The sequence below is a fragment of the Paramisgurnus dabryanus genome, chromosome 4, assembly GCF_030506205.2.
Source record: "Paramisgurnus dabryanus chromosome 4, PD_genome_1.1, whole genome shotgun sequence".
Lineage (NCBI taxonomy): Eukaryota > Metazoa > Chordata > Actinopteri > Cypriniformes > Cobitidae > Paramisgurnus > Paramisgurnus dabryanus.
The window spans coordinates 33,259,939-33,278,525 of record NC_133340.1 but is presented as its reverse complement, the minus strand read 5'-3'; the positions used below and the strand labels follow the sequence as shown (position 1 = coordinate 33,278,525).

At 33.7% G+C, this 18,587-nt stretch overlaps 1 long non-coding RNA gene across 1 annotated transcript; it reads right to left on the bottom strand.

Moving 5' to 3' along the window:
* Nucleotides 1–487: 487 nt before the first annotated feature.
* LOC135735482 (uncharacterized) lies at nt 488–3,129 on the bottom strand. Its single transcript, XR_010527613.1, has 3 exons — nt 2,881–3,129; nt 1,875–1,938; nt 488–1,504 (listed from the first exon to the last, which is right to left on the bottom strand). It is a non-coding gene; the product is annotated as an uncharacterized lncRNA (long non-coding RNA).
* Nucleotides 3,130–18,587: the final 15,458 nt, after the last annotated feature.

The window sequence follows — 18,587 nt, the reverse complement described above, 5'->3', positions numbered from 1 at the left end:
AATAATTATGATAGGTACAGTTTAATAATACACAAAATTAATAATAATTATTTAATATTTAATAAATATAAATTTGTCTTTTAATGACATACACTGCAAAAAATGACTTTCTTACTTAGTGTTTTTGTCTTTTTTTAAATCAAGATGTATTTTCTTGATGAGCAAAATGACCTAAGAAAAAAAGTCTTTAGGGTTTATAGGCAAACACTTTTCAAAATTCAAAATTTAAGTGAATTTGTGCTTAAAACAAGAAAAATTATCTGCCAATGGGGTGAGAAAATTTTGCTTAAATTATTTATTATTAACTCTTACCCAATTGGCAGATATTTGTGCTAAGCTTAAATTTACTTAAATTGTTTATTTTTTAATTTCTTAGGTTATTTTGCTCATCAAGAAAAGCATCTTAATTTAAGAATTTTTAGATATTTCTACTGAAAACAAGACAAAAATACTGAGCAAGAAAGTCATTTTTGCTGTGTATATGCACTCTAAAAATGGTTGGGTTAAAAACAACCCAATTGGCAACCCAGCGCTGGGTAAATATTGGACAGAACACATGCTGGGTTAAAGTAACCCAACACGCTGGGTAACACATTTTAACCCAGCAGGTTGGGTTGTTGAAAAAACCCAACGTGTAGTCATTTTAACCACTTATGAGATTAATATTCTGGGTTTGGGTTATTCTTGCTGGGTTATTTTTATCATGTGCTTTATTGTAAATCAAGACCATTGTGAACACCAAATAAATGTTTATTTGACTTCAAAATAACTACAAACTCTTAAATTTTTACAGTTGGCAGTTGCAAAATCATTTAAAGGACTGCTGCTTACTGACATCAAGTATAAATATATTTATTAAATATCAGAAATTATGCAAATTGAAGTAACAATGTAACAGGTTAAATCAATTTGTTTGAATTTAAGACAGAATTTGTATATAAGTATATACAATATATAAATGAAATACTGAAATGTACATAAACAAAACTGCAGCAGTGTAAGAAAATAAACAATGTAATTGTTAAATTAAAAGTAAAATCATTTACAGATGTGTAAAGTTTTTTTACAGAACAGATGTTCCAAGTTTCAGAGTATGGAATGTATTTGACTAAAAATACTTCATTTATTAAAGTTACTCCTCACGAACAAAGATGTACAAAGGAACCGAACAGCAGAGGATTCATCCATTTGGAAAATGACAGACTACAGTAGATGCACATTGCCTGGGGTATTTACTTTCAAGCACGTAAAATGCCTTTAAACCATAGACTGAAAAAAAATATGAAAGTAGTGTCCGTGATGTCACCCATTGATTGTGAAGAGCATTTTTGAAGCCTAAAGTAGGCGGTGCGTGCCGTCGCCATCTTGGCCGAATTGCAGTTTAAGTCACTTCCGTATTGGCTCCATCAGAGAGACTGATTGCATGTTTCCCATGGCCAGGAAATAAAGGAAAGGATTTCGAGGATTCTGTCCAGAGAAGAACTTCCACCACATTTGTTGCAATCTACAAAAGAGGAAAAAACTTTTAGTGGTCTGAACTAAATGATCAGATTTAAGTGTTCAGAAAACCATGTGGGCCAAGTGAATTATACATTTTATAAAAATTATAAGACTTTCTTTTGCATCCCTGGCCGCATTACCACCACGTGTGAGATTTTTTTCCCCAAAAATGCAATGGCCTGTCGTCGGTTTGCATAAGACTTTGGTGTTACACTCCTTTAACTGTTGTGCCAACAACAAAGGCTGCAAACCACACAGACTGACAAATAGGATGATCTGACTATAAAGAATTAAGTGCTGCAGAATAAAATGCAGCAGATAATTAAGACATTCCCAATACATTTTAAATAGGAGTTATTAAATGTTATACTTACTGGCTGAAGTTGTATGAAGGTCTTGCTAGCCTCATTAATGGATGGACGTAAAACTCTGCACTCTCTAGACAAAAAGAATGGGAAAACAACATCACATCTGATCTCTGCTAAAAACATAACATCTCTGATACAGTATCAGCCACAGATCAGAGGGTTGGTCAATATAAACTTGAAATCACAGGAGACAACCCAAGAATATTATAAAATTAATATAAAATAGTAACTAAATACGACTCAATAACACATCTTCATTCATATAACACATATAAATGTTTGGTTGACTGTACACGCAGTGACACGCAGTGTCTTGGTGACAAATGCATTTATGTATTCAAGTTCATGTCCAAACACTGAAATTATTGTTTCATTTTAAAAGAGAGGACCAAGCAATATACATATAAGACACCGGTTCTTGGAAACGCTGTTTCGTTTTCATTTATCGACGCGTTACCCGCCGTACCGACTGTGAAGTGAATGTGCTGCTTGTCCCTGCCTCTCAGTGACAGAGTAGACGCCGCGGCTCCGCAATTCTCCGCCGCCGGTTAAGTTAACTTGTGCTCGCGCCTCGCGGTCTGTCTTTCCATATCGAATGACAAGAAAGCAACTCGTTTGTCATCAACTTTAATTTAATAGTGTCGCTATTGCTAAGCTGGGAAAACTATGCGCCTGTGTGACACAAAAAGCCGAAACGTTGCGGAGGTCGGCTCGGTACCGGTTTTGACTCGCTTTGTTAAAGGCTTACAGAAATTGTCATGAGTTAACGTAATCAACCGTATGATGGGGATTTTGTAACATCGATTTTATTAATTTTATTAATATGCCATATTAAACATCTTAGAACGATTATTCGAGTCAATTTTTGTAAATGGCGATCTGAGGTAACAGTCGTCATTCCTCTAAATTACACCCGTCGTCTTAGTCTGTATAAATTAACACGTTGCTGTCTCGCAAAATGTTATAACCTTGTTTATATTCATGAAATGTTTACAAAAACATATAAACTTACCTTGAAACAACTGCTTCCAGTGACTCTGTCCTTTCACGACGACCGTTGCTGAGCACATTCAAACATCAAAGGCGCGAAGCACGTGAGCCTCTTCAAACAACCCAGTATAATAACCCAGCAGTTTTAACCCAACAACCAGAAAACTGAAACTACCCAAAAAGTGTTTAAAATGTTAAAAATTAACCCAGCAAAACAACCCAACAGACTCAACCCAGCATTTTGGGTTAAAAAATAACCCAGCCATTTTTAGAGTGTGGCATTATACACTGCAAAAAATGATTTTCAAGAAAAAAAATTCTTAGTAGTTTTGTCTTGTTTTCAGTACAAATATCTAAAACTTCTTAAATTAAGATGCTTTTTCTTGGTGAGCAATACGACCCAAGAAAATAAGTCTTATTTTTAGACCAAATATATCAAATGTAAGTGATTTTGTGCATAAAACAATAAAATCTGCCAATGGGGTAAGCAAAAAATCTTTTCTAAAACCCTCAAGAAAAATTCAAGAAATATTAGCTTACCCCATTGGCAGATTTTTTTGCTTGTTTTATGCACAAAATAACTTAAATTGGATATTTTTGGTCTAAAAATTAGACTTATTTTCTTGGGTCGTTTTGCTCATCAAGAAAAGCATCTTAATTTAAGAATTTTTGATATTTTTACTGAAAACAAGACAAAATTACTAAGAATTTTTTTCTTGAAAATATTTTTTTGCAGTGTATTAACAAATAATTCAACAAAATAGTGTGTTCATGACATTTGAACATCTTGTCTTATCTTAAGAAATAAACGGGTTTTCCTTGCAGAAGGTCTGTATTCGTTAAAAATTAGCTAATAAAATATTTCAAATCAATATTTAATGTTCCTTACCTAATTTATGAGGTAAATAGTAGTTTAATAAGTGCACTATAATAATACATGCAGCAGGTTGTTATTATGAAACAAGCCCCTTTAGTGTAATACAAGACCCTCAGCTTTGCACAATGTCGGGGCTTATTTCTGTGGTAACAACCGGTTGCTTATACATTATCCCTTATTTAGCAATTAAGCAACACTAAACACATTTATCTGGCATTCATGTAGCTCAGCTATCAAAACATGGTGCCAGAAACACTAGGGTCATAGGTTTAAATCCCACTAAATGCATGGATTTTTTATAATGTAAACCCAAAGTGAAACAGTCACGTTGGAGTTAAGTGTTTACCACACAACAACCCAATAATTATATTATTGGCAATAAGAACTTTAAAAAGGTTAATTATATAACCAACAAGTATTCTGTATACTAGAAGAACAATGCAGCAATCAAATTAATATAAGCAGCAGAGTCCAAAAGTAAAAATTGCTAAGTTTTTTTATGTGCTGTAAGACAGATCACCATTAATGTAATTGACAGAAATGATTTAAATAAAACATTAAAATCATTAACTTGATTAACCATCTGTCACAACTTGTGAATCATCTGCCTGTTATAGAAATTAATTTACTCTACCATTACTTTCTCTACAGTGAAATGGTAAAACAGGAAAGTTTTTTCTCAGTGTGAACATGAATAAAAAATATAAAGAACAGAATTGTGATGTATATTCACATTTTACTGAGATGAAAACTGTATTATGAATTATTTTAAAAATATGTGACCCTGTCTGTGAAATCCATGGCTAAAGTCTCATAATCTAATAATGAGATTTGAAGCATGAAATCTTGATTTCAATCTTTGACATGACTTGTTTTTTTAATTTGTAAATAAAGTTAGCATTACCTAAGTAAGTTTTACAAACAAATACTATTTTGTCTTTCTACTTTAAAATGTCATGTTTATTTTAATGACATTCATAATTTAAATGGCATTGTTCAAGTAATATTAACTTTGTGTTTTGTCATTGGTGGAAAAATGACAAACACAAGTAAAATACATACTAACCCACATAATAGATGCACATGCCCAGCTAACAGAGAAAAGTTGAAATAACGTTCCCTGAAAGTTCACAATGTTCCCAAAAACGTTCTCCCAACATAAACGTTTTTTTTAACATTTTAAAAACATTTCTGGTTTGTTTGAACATTAGAGGAATGTTACATTTTATTATTTGTCCAACGTTATGACAATGTCATGTTTTAATGTACACACAATGTTTAAAACAACTGTTTGCTATATTTACTTTTTACTTGTTATGTAAATAATAGAGAAACATTGCATTATTTAAAATCTGTTATAAAACATTATTTCTGAATGTTTTGTAATAATATTGCTGTAAAAACACATTTCACGTAAGTTTAGATGTTGATGATTTGTTTAATTTAAAGTCACCATTATGGTAATCAGTGTTTGTTTTAGTTGGACTCTTGACCCTTGTTGACTAGTTTTTGCCCTGGTTGCATTAACTTTGTGTGTATAAAGCACATTTGTTGTGTTAATGTAAAGTTGATAGTCCAATTCTGTGGTGGTTGGTACATAATAATAAAGATCATCATCTAATTAAACGAGGTTTTTTGACCTAACAGCCTGCAAATTTTAACGCAATTTTCTATTTATCACTTTGCATATACCATCTTCTCTTATTTAATTGTACTCACCTACAGCTAGACATTTTTGTTAACTTTCCCACGCCTCTACAGTGGGGGATGATGGTGTATCTGTGACCAATTGATCTTTGGCCCTGTCCGCCGATTTCAGCACTGATCACCTGAAAACAGGAAACAGGTGGCATCAAGGGTTATGTCTCTGCTCCTGTTCACACCCTCCTGGTGAGGATTACTTTAACACACACACACACACACACACACACAACACACACACACACACACACACACACACACACACACACACACACACACACACACACACACACACACACACACACACACACACACACACAAACACACACTCTGCCAGGCTTCATGCAGACTTTTACGAGAGACCCTGGAGTTCGAGATAAACACATGGTGACGAAAGCAAACACATGCTCTCCCAATCAGTCACATGGAAGACAGAAAAACAGCAAACAAGTCAGGGTCGAATCCGGTGCTATAACGGGACCATTTCATTTATGGCCAATACACAAGCTAGTTCATGAACCATGGGTACCTTATATAACCAAAAACAAGAGTTATATTATTGCTTTATTATGGACTGTAAAGCTCAGTGATAGAGCATTGCATTAGCAGCAGGTCATGGGTTCAAACCCAGGGAACAAACATACTGATAAATAAAGTATACCTTTTAATGCAAAGTCGCTTTGAATAAAAGTCAATGTCTGCAAAGGTATTATGACCATTGACAAAACCATGATTTTCCACATAAATTTTCAGGCTTAACTGTAGTAAAACCATGGTTAATTTTTGTAATGGCAGTGTAATAATACATTTAAGTATTGGGTGCTATTAATTAACAACATGAACTCAGGATCTGGAACTATGAATTTCAGAATAAATATGGTATACCTTACCATATTATTACTGTTATTACTATAGTAACTTTTACCATTCTTTTCTGGTAAGTAAAAACATCTCTGAATTATAAATAATATTTTCAAAATCTGCATGTAAAGTGGCTTCAGAGCTGTGCTTCAACTTGCATGCATGGGTGTTGTGGGTTAAAATGCAGCCCACATTTTCTGACCCCAATTCATCTTTTTTGTTTTAAAAAGCCAAACTAATAAATTAATAAATAAAATAATAAAAAGAGGCATATTGGTAACACTTCTCCAAACCCACATTGCATTTCATTCATGCATTTAGTAGACACTTTAATTTAAAGTGACTTTAAGGACACATATTATGTCCATCTTACAAGATGTAATATAAGTCTCAGGTGTGCCCAAAATGTGTCTGTGAAGTTTCAGCTCAAAATATCCCACAGATCATTTGTTATGCTGCGTTCAGACCAGCCGCGGTGGCGTCAAGCGTGAGTGATTTCAATGTTAAGACAATGTAAAGACATGCGTCTGGAGGTCTCGCTGCGCAAATGAGGGGTTTAGCGCGGCGCAGTAGATGCGACTCCGTCTCATTCTCGTGTCTAGTTTGTGCGAATGGAGCGTTGCCGCGATAAACGCGAGTTGAAAAATTTGAACTTTGGCGGAAAAACACGCCGCGTTAACCAAGTAGTAGTGACGTGATTACAGTGATGTGATGTGACATAATTTACAATCGCAAAACCTCCTCCCATGACTCGAATTTCCTCATGAATGTCTCAATGACTAGAATTTCACGTGCGGCTTTCACGCGTGGATGAAGCGATTAAAATCAAAATGTAGACGCGGTAGACGCAAATTTGACGCCTCAACACAGTGTGTGTTTTCATGTGTGTGCCTTTAAATGCAAATGAGCTACTGCTCTTCCCTCTCTTACCAACAGACATATACAGTCTGAGAAAATAGTATATTTAGCCGCATTAGTGCTTAAATGTGCTAACAAACACATTTAGAAAAGCTTTTGGGTAAATAAACCAGTCAGTCATTGGCTGTGGGCCGGGCTTTGTTTGTGTGACATCACATTAACAAGAGATTCGAAACAGAATATCTAAAGAGTCTGCTTTGGTTTAATATTGTATGGCGGTTGTGTTCACACACAGCCAGCACACATTTATGTCTAAACACCTTTTAAAAGTGGATTTTGCATTACAGTATACATTTTATCAACAGATACATTTCCTGGGAATTGAACATCAACAATGTTTAGCTGCTAATGCAGTGCTCAACAGGTACACTGTACAAATACAGGTTTTTATGTTCGATATGCTTGACTCAATAATTTTGCAACCACATGAAGTTCACAGCTCTGCTCGCAGGGCACGCTGTGTGAGTACTCTCATTTAAGCATCAAGTCCATAGGGAGCACTGAAAGAGTGAATTAAAGTTGGTGCAGCTGATACAGCCTGAGGTTCAGGAGCTCATTCGCTGATTCTAGCTTAGATGAGATCCTGGGTGCTGAAGCAATGCATTCAGCCAAAAGTATTCAAATCTTCTCTACCTATTCTCTAATGAAGTTATCTGTGCTTAGATTAATTAGCACCTGTTGGTTTTCTGATTGTTTACGGTTTTAAAAAAAATCAGAGATGTCATTCAAATTAGTTGACAAAACAAATATTAAGACTTGCGAACAAGAAGATAAAGAATAACATTGAATATTAACAAATAACTCAATAATGCTGATCCCATCTTGTACAACTGCTGAGCTAGAAGAATAAGACATTTAGATTAAATCTGTGATGTGAAAGCCTTTTTACAGGATCCTGTAATACAAACCATAAAACCGGTTGCTGTGTCAAAGAATACTTTCAGAGAAAACACTAGATAGGTAACACCAATAATGTCATCTAGTAAGTATTCAGCTCATGAAGGGAGAGCATGGCGAACCAATTACGCTGCCCCAGAAGAGTATGTGACAGACAATGCACTGAAGCATGACATAATCAATTATAGTTAGCACAGAAACGGAGATATAAAACAGATCATGAGCGAAGATGTATTTGTCATGCATGACACATTTGCAGGGAATCTTCAGACACGGTGTGTAACATACATAAGCTGTTCATGACAGGATCCGTCATATTACTTATGCCGCAGAGTTTCACATAAAAACAGTCGGTATAAATGTAAATGATAAATATGTCAACATTATTGAAATTATTCTTGAAATGATTCATTTACACAATAAGGTTCAGTTCAATAACACTGGGTGTAAGGCAATGAAATAAAAACGATTCTTCTTTATTAATCTATATGTAGACATTTACAGGGACTGCAGCATATTGAAGAAAGAATGTGATATGTGATATCTTACTAAATAATGTGATATACCATAATGCTTTAACTCTTTCACCGCCATTGACGAGATATCTCGTCAATTAAGAGAAAACTTCCCCGCTAATGACGAGATTTTCCGTCTTTCCGCAATACCGCTATTATCCACCGCAACTTTTTAAACCTGGAAGTATTGCCCTACGGCAAGCGGCTGCATGTCCGTGTCTGTTTAAAAGATCACTCTGAATGGGATCTCTATGAAAAGTACATCACAAAAATGGAATTATCTCTGCTTTCTGCTCAAAATGTGGTGTTTTTGCAGAAACCTACCCATATTCAAAAGCTGATTACAAAAAAACCACTTAAGGTAGGATGAAACGTTTTTTTTTTGTTTGAAAGCAGAGGGTCTGTTCTTTTGGTATATTGTATGTTTATATATTTAAAGAAGAACATTTTCTGGAAGGCATTAAACTTTGGTGAAAATCATGAAAAACGCTGGCGCTGGCTGGCAACTTTTTAAAAAAACGCTGGCGGTGAAAGAGTTAAGCTTTAATTTACTTTAAATTATTTTTAAACATTTTAAAACTGAAAATTATATATCCAACTTAATTCCTGGGAAAAGAAAGCTTTACTCTCATCAGAGTCTCTGCCCAACCCAGTATCATGAAATTACGTACCTATAGTCACGTAAATTTGTGATTATTTTTCATGACACTGACACGTTTTTCCGCCTTTTTGTGTGAACATGTCACGCATTTCTACTTATGTGTCACTGTCACGTATTTGTTCCTTAACTGTTTTGTCCTATTTTTTTACCATTGTCACTTCGGTTTAGGGTTAGATTTACATAAAATGACATCCTTACCCAAACCCAAATCTAACCCTAATGCCAAGCGACAATGGTTTAAAAATCATAAAATATGAAAAATAAATCATGAAAAAAGGTATAAACCAATACTTAAAGTGACTTCCTAACGCAAACACCAAATCTAACCCTAAACCGAAGCGTCAATGGTTTGAAAATTGGACAAAATAGTTGAGTAACAAATACGTGACAAAAATGCGGTAAAAAAAGGCAGAAAAGCGTGTCAGTGTCACAAAAAAGACTCTGCCAGCTGCATAGACTTTGATACACACATTTTTGACATATTAAAATAATTTGGTTATTGCAAATTACTATGATATGCACAGTGCGATAGGCTCATTTTGATCAATATTTTGATGCTTTGCTATATTTTACAACCTAAATGTTAACCAAAACAAAAAATTATACAATTTACCTATAAAGTATGAACAAATATGCAACCCTGGACCACAATTTTATTTATACATAATCTGAAAGCTAAATAAATTAGCTTTACATTGATGAATGGTTTGTTAGGATAGGACAATATTTGGCTGAGATACAACTATTTAAAAATCCGAGGGTGTAAAAAATCTAAATATTGAGAAAATTGCCTTTAAAGTTGTTCATATAATGTCCTTAGCAAAACCTATTATTAATGATAAATACATTTGTGATATATTTATAGTAGGAAATAATATCCTTATCATTTTTGGCATAAAAATCGATAGTAGAAAATCTTTACTTAATATCCTAATAATTTTTGGCATAAAAATTTATAATTTTAACCCATACAATGTATTGTTGGCTATTGCTACAAATTTACCCATGGGACTTATGATTGGTTTTGTGGTCCAGGGTCACATATAAACTAAAAATATATTAAATATGATATTATAAAATATATATATATATATATATATATATATATATATATATATATATATATATATATATATATATATACGCACTTTGATATCAAAACAATTTGCATAACATAAATCGACTTTGTTTTAAAACTGTTCACATATGAATGTTTTCTGAATTTGATTTGATTTAGCAAACAGGATGCAATTTCGGATCTGAATAACAATTATGAAAATATAATGTCAAGACATAATAAAAATGTGTTTTCTTTTTAATACTACATTTCATATTTAATATGAATTACTCATGTTTTTGTATGGATATTCAGTATATGCATATTTCATAAACATAGGCTATGAAAAATCATCTTTTTTAATCTAATATCTTACTAATATTTTTTACAAATGTTCAAAAATTGTGGGGAACACGTCATTTCCCAAAATCTTCTAATCTACCCTGAAGTTTATTTCACGTGCAATACGTTGATCAATCAGACCCTTAAACTTTCTGAATGAGGTTTATTGGGTTTGGGGTGTGTGAGGTCTGAGGGGTGTGTGGGGGGGTTCAGGCTTGGCTGGTAAAACACAGTAGCAGGTGAGCTGGGACGGTGTGGCGGGGCTGAGTGATATCCCAGAGTGCACTGTAAATCTCTGCCTGCCGTTTTACAGCTGCACCGGGCCAGCTCACCGCTAAATCACCAGCTATGGAGCGATGACGGCAAGAATGACTGTTTTCATAACCTCGCTCGGCTGTCAGTGATTCGAACACACACACCATGGACACACCAGCTCTCTTTTTGTCCTAAAACCAAACTACTTTATTACTACAGATATAACAAGTCAATAAACGGTAGCACTTTTTAATAGCCATGTTCTACTTAGGGTATAACTGTGTAATTACTAGGTACCATCTTTGAACCTAACCCTTGGGTAATAACCCTAACAACTTGAACAACCATACAAGTACCATTTTATATGAATGTGGAAATCATTCAGGGCCATGGTATACATAAAAGTACCGTAATAATATAATTTATTATCAGTGCGTTACCATGGTAATGCCACAGTTCATTCTGTAAGTTTATGTCTGTTCTCAAACATTAAATCTGTCGGGTGATGCAGAAGGTGGTCCGCTTTGGTCATTGAGGGTATATTTTGTACACCTCAGACAGGAACATGATACCATGATCCTTTCGTGGGAACATGGGAGTCTAATTCAAAGGATTCAAATTTGTTACCATTAAAACGTTTTCTCATCCTAGACCAACCATGTCAGTTACTTTAAGAGCATTTCTTGATAAAAAAAAAACATATATATTGAAAACATGTTGGGCAGAATTGGCATGACTGATGGGTAAAAATACAATTGGGGCCCTTGGAGCACAAAACCAGTCATAAGGGTCAATTTTTTTAAATTGAGATTCGTACATCATTCGAAAACTTAATAAATAAGCTTTTCATTATGTATGATTGTTAAGATAAGACTGTATTTGGCCGAGATACAACTTTTTGAAAATCTAGCAACTGAATCCACTTACAAAAAGAAAGTTTTTATATATTTTTAGTAGGAAATTTACACAATAACTTCATGTAACATGATCTTTACTTAAAGGAATATTCCATTTTCTTAAAAGAAAAATCCAGATAATTTACTCACCACCATGTCATCCAAAATGTTGATGTCTTTCTTTGTTCAGTCCAGAAGAAATTATGTTTTTTGAGGAAAACATTGCAGGATTTTTCTCATTTTAATGGACTTTAATAGAGCCCAACATTTAATACTTAACTCAACACTTAACAGTTTTTTTCAACGGAGTTTCAAAGGTCTATAAACGATCCCAAACGAGGCATAAGGGTCTTATGTAGCAATACGATTGTCATTTTTGACAAGAAAAATAAAAAATATGTACTTTTAAACCACTTTTCGTGTAGGTCCGGTCCAGCGCGACCTAACGTAAATGCGTAGTGACGTAGGGAGGTCACGTGTTACATAAATAAAACGCACATTTGCGGACCATTGCAAACAATAAACTGACACAAAGACATTAATTAGTATCAGTTGACATACAACAACGTAGGAACGGTCCTCTTTCTCAACACTTGTAAACACTGGGGCGGAGTTTCGCGTTCGTCCTCTGTGACCTCTTGACATCATGACGTATTGCGTGGGGTCACGTTGGCGCATCACGACCGGATCTACATGACGAGAAGTTGTGGTTTAAAAGTGTATATTTGTTATTTTTATTGTCAAAAATGACAATCGTTTTGCTAGATTAGACCCTTATGCCTCGTTTGGGATCGTTTATAGTCCTCTGAAACTCCGTTGAAAAAAAAACGTTAAGTGTTGAGTTAAGTATTAAATGTTGGGCTCTATTAAAGTCCATTAAAATGAGAAAAATCCTGCAATGTTTTCCTCAAAAAAACATAATTTCTTCTCGACTGAACAAAGAAAGACATCAACATTTTGGATGACATGGTGGTGAGTAAATTATCTGGATTTTTCTTTTAAGAAAATGGACTAATCCTTTAATATCATAATAATATTTGGTCCATACAATGTATTTTTGACTATTGCTACAAATATACCCATGCTACAAGGTTTTGTGGTCCAGGGTCACAATTGTAAATGTTTTAATTATTGGGTTTCATAAAATTTCTAAATATATTATTTTGGGTAATTTTATCGTGTACCTCCTTCTCTTTCTTTCTCTCCTGGTCTCTTTCTGGTTCGTATTTTGGTCACCTGGAAATGCTTTCGTGATCTGCTGTTTGCCGGAGCAACAGGAATGACCATTATCCATCACGGATCATGAAGTAAGGCTTGCAAACTCCGGAAACGGACAGAGAGAGTTACAAAAAGAAAGAGGGAGAGAAACGGGGGTCACACTTCTCTGACATGCAATCATCCGATGGGTCGTTTCAACCCTGAAAAACAAAAACACCCCAAAAAATCAAATAAAATCAAAACTGGAAACCTGCAGGAAAGAAAACAATAATCCAACCAGAGGGGAAAGAACAATTTAACCTCTCATAAACACACACACATACACACTTGATATCACTTGAAAGCCAGCATAATTTCATTCTGTCTCTCTTTAATTTTCTCTCTCTCTTTCTCGCTCTAAACTATGTGATAAATGTTTAATTAGGAGACTAATTGTGTGTATAATTAACAGTCATCAATCTCATAACATCAGAGAATCATCAGCTAATGCTATCTGATGTACTTGTGCACTCACACGCAAATGATATGATGTACATATTTAAATACCTATTAACTATCCATCATTACACTTTACGTGGAATAAACCATTTTTAAACTATACGTTTACATTATAAATGAAAATAAGACTGACATTTGCTCATGCAAAAGTCAGCGTTTCGATGCAGTGTATACAAATGAATAGAAAGATCATGTAAAAGTGCTTTTGTAAAATAACTGTTAAATGATTACTGTAAAATCCCTTCATATGTGGTAGAAAAATTTAGTTTCACTTTAGGTTAAAAATGTAAGTTAAATAAACTACTTGCTAGGTATGAATTTTAAAATACACAACATTTATTATTTTCACCTCATTTTTTTTCTTTTTTTATAGTTTTAAAACGTAAAGTTGTCTACATGTTGTCTAGAGGTCAACTGATAGTGGATTTTACAAATACCGATAACTAAGTTGGGTGATTCTCACAAAATCCAGATTTAGAAGGTGTCCAGCATCAACATTTTTAAAAAGCCCTTGAAGCCAATTTTTTTTTGCACATATAAGATTAAGGTCTGAACTTACTATAACCAATATTTTTAGAGGATTTAAAACATATTTTCTATATAAATATTTACATTTTTAGATTATCATTATAAAAAATTATCATTACCGCAACATGATATTACAATTAATATATGCAATTACAAACTCATGTTTCGGTAATGAGAACTAAAAAGTTTTCTACTATGACAAACAAAATTTCAACTTTTACCTGGAAAAAAAAAATAGAACTGCTTACCTGGTAGCCATCTTGAGTGTTGCAGTCAATTATGTCCCTTCCAACATTTTTTTTTATTTTACTTCCTGGAGGGCTTAAACAATGATTGAAAATTGTTGCGGAGGATGAGAAAATTTTTCTTGGACACATTTATATTCCTTATTATTGTCTCTACATTTACCAATGATCACCAAATACCACATGTTTCTTTACTGTAAATGTTTATAGTATAACATGAACTAAGGCTTTTATTTTTTTAGATTTTTTAATTATAAATATTACCATATCAAAGAACCCAAATACAGTCATGGACACGTTGCGGTAATGAAAATTGTCCCCTTAAATGTGGAAAAAACAACAAAATGTTATTTTAAATCATGTGAAGAATAGTACATGAAGAGATATTTGTAACTGTATGCTTCTTATTTTGATAGCATTTACTTTTTTTAAAAATGTTTCATGACACCTCATACATCTAATTTCGCAAGAATCACCCAGTTAGTCCCTACTTGCACCTAAAGGGCCGTATCATACACCCGGCACAATGCAGCACAATGCGATTAGTCAAACAATTAGTTGGCCGATAGTTTTTAAAATGATACTGGAAAAAACATAACATTTAAAGTAAAACAGTGCTGAAACTTATTACAAAAGTTATATAAAACAACAGTACTGAAACATGAAAATGTGCTTAATGAAATAAATGTATAAATAAAAATATATTAAATAAGTTTTGAAGTAAATACTTCTGTGAAATACTCACACCAGTAAAATCAAATTACATAACTGTATTATATGTGTAGTCCTATGCTTTTTTTGCTTCGATTCAGCAAATTATTTACTTCATAATGATATGAAGCAATGAACGCACTCTGAAAAACTTTCAGCATGGATTTTTTGCAGATAGCCGATTGTTCCACTAATGAACAATTGGTGCCGATCCGATTAATCAGTCTAACTCTAATTGTTGTCTACAACAACTGCAAGTTTTTTACAATAAAATAATACTTCATTTTTACAGTTTATTGTGTTGTCGGGGGTTGCAAGGGTGTTGCTATGTGGTTGCTAAGTTGCCGTAAGGATTAGTTAGATTGTTACTTTGCGGTGGCTAGTGTCTTTGCTAAGATGTTCTGGGTGGCTGCAAACTGGCCAGTCAAAAGAGCCCAACTCCCAAAGTGTCTATGTTATCCTGGTCACCAGAAGTCGGAAATCTGATTGCTTAGAAAAACGTTTTTATAAGTCTCTCAATTTGAGGTATAATTTGTGTCAGGAGAAATACTAGCTTCTAGTCTCAAGCATGTTTTTAGGTTTAGGTGCATTTAAATCTCTAACCGTAAGTGTAAGCAACTTTAATAATGATGTTTGTCTCATCAAGTGTCACTATAAAGACTGTGGTTAAAACTTTTATACACTTTATGTGGCTTTCTCTTACCAGTAATAAAAAAACAACAAAGATAATTGTACTTCTAATATTTCCCATGATATGCACTTTCTGGTCTCATATTCATAAACGCATGATACCTAGTCCACTTGGCAACTAATCAGCAAGGTAATAAATAAATATTTTAATAGCTTTATCACAGACATGGTTTTAAAACACGTCATTTTTCATGCATTTATTTCCTGCACTTGACAGGGATGTTTTCTTGATGTAAGTGCTATTTTTCACCAAGTGAGGATCACACGGGCTCAGATTTTCTGCGTAAATCTCACTACCAGCTGTCAAAAATTTACACATCTTATACTGTCAAATATGATAGGAAAGTGACATCCTTAAATTATACCCTAGACATGACAGCAGTGTGTGTGTGTGGTGCTTTTGCAGTGACTGATGAAAGAAACATTTAGTTTTAATGTGTGATAGAGATTACAGGGAGTCTGATTATGTCAAAGTGTAGTGCTTATTATGAGTATATGCGTGTATGCATTACTTATACCCATTGCACAGCTTTATATACATACTTATACACAAACATGCTACAGATGGACAAGACATATTGTTGTTTTCTGTGATACCAGATGCCTCTGAATGCAAGACAGTATACTTATCCCTCAGAGATCCATAAACCTTTATCTATGTGTCTATGAGTGACACAGGGCCACTGTGGGTAATGTTGTGTTTAGATATTTGTAAAGATAAGTATGGTGATGACACAACCTAATTTAACAACTTGTCAACAAAACTAATAAAACCAAATTCGAAAATTGTTCACAACAACCGATAAGAACATGTACCAAACATAGCTGTAGTTCAATGACAACATTTATTATCTGGACCCAGCCAGCAACACAATGAAACTGTCGATATGAAAAGAACACAGATTTGTCACTTCATTTGTTATGCTGTGAAAAATAAAAGTTGTGCTTTGATCTTTCTTGCAGCGTATTTATAAGACATGCAAGATATTTAATGTTATGGAAGGTAGTAGTACTGTCAAAGATATTGAATATTACAAGATTGAGCATTTCTATTACTATGAACAGGGGGAAATGCAATGCTCAATATGGCGGCTTTGGCTACAAAAGTTCAGCCTTCCAATTAGAAGAAGCAATAATCAATCAATAAAGACTGGGTATTTGCATAAGGCAATCTGATTGGCTGACGCCCGGGTGATTCTCGCAAAATTAGACTTATGAGGTGTCAGAAACATTTTGATAAAAAAGTAAATGCTATCAAAATAAAAAGCATACAGTTACAAACATCTCTTTATGTACTATTTTGTACATGATTTCAAATGACATCTTATAAACCAATTTTGTTGTTTTTGCCACATTTAAGAGGAAATTATTCATTACCGCAACGTCTCCATGACTGGATTTGGGTTCTTTGACATGGAAATATTTATAATTAAAAAATCTAAAAAATGAAAAGCTTCAGTGCATGTAATACTATAAACATTTACAGTAAAGAAACATGTGGTATTTGGTGATCATTGGTAAATGTAGAGACAATAATAAGGAATATAAATGTGTCCAAGACCAATGTTCTCATCCTCCGCAACAATTTTCAATCATTGTTTAAGCCCTCAAGGAACGAAGATTTTCAAAAAAAAAAAAAAACATTGTTGGAAGGGACATAATTGACTGTGACACTCAAGATGGCTACCAAGCAGTTCTTATTTTTTTGTCATAGTACCTAGACAACTTTTTAGTTCTCATTACCGAAACATGAGTTTGTAAATGCATATATTTAATGTAATATCATGTAGCAGTAATGTTCATTTTTGATAATGATAATCTAAAAAATGTAAATAATTCTATAGGATTTTTTTTATCTTATGTGCAAAAAAAATAAAGGACATAGAGAAGCAACAATAATGCACGGTATGTGGAAAATATATAACCATAAATCACGCGGACAGATTTAAGTACACCAAATAAAGTTTTTTTATTGCAAGATAACGGGATTGTATTAATTGATATGAATTGTTTACTTTGTGAAATAGTTAGGAATGTGCCATGAGGTTGTGTTGTACAATTTGACATTCACCAAACACACTGCTACTATACTTTTATTTTTTAAACATAAGCATTTACCTAACAAAACATTCTGTACAGCCTTTGCATGAATCTGGTTTAAAAATGTACATCCACTTTGTGGAAAGATTAAACGATATTTGTGGAGTGTTTATGTGGATCATGTAAACAACTCCACCCTGTGATGTTTCAGTAGCTCGCTCGCTCGCTCGCTTTCTCTCTCTCTCTCTCTGCCTCTGTCAGATTGACATATTGGGTTAATAAGTGCCTCTCCCTAGCCTGAGCAAACTAATTAAATATTAATCCTGAGGCAGGGGTCAGAAAAAACCAACAAACAGATGTGAGAAAACACGCACATATATCTGTAATATCGGAAGCGCTTTAGCTGTCTAATTAATTTTTTCTCATATAGTGGATCTCGGCTAGGCAATAAAGTGAGCTTGTATGTTCATGAATACACATAATGCACAGATAATCTTTCATATAGACGAAGACGCAAATACTCATGAGATCATACTAAGGCATGTTCGAAACAATCGCCCAGACAAAGATAACCAGTACTGTTTTGGTGTAATACGCAGTCAATTATTTCAACCCAGGTTTTATTGATTCCATTCGAGTATCATGTGAATTACCTTTTAAAGGTTTTATTGGCAAGTATTATTTTTGCTATTATTATATATTTATTATTAAATAATGAATGACTAATATTATAAAAAAATACACAGCATTTCCTTAAAAAAAAAAACTAAACCCATTTAAAGTTACAGTAAGTTCCTTTGTAACAACTTTAAGTAATTA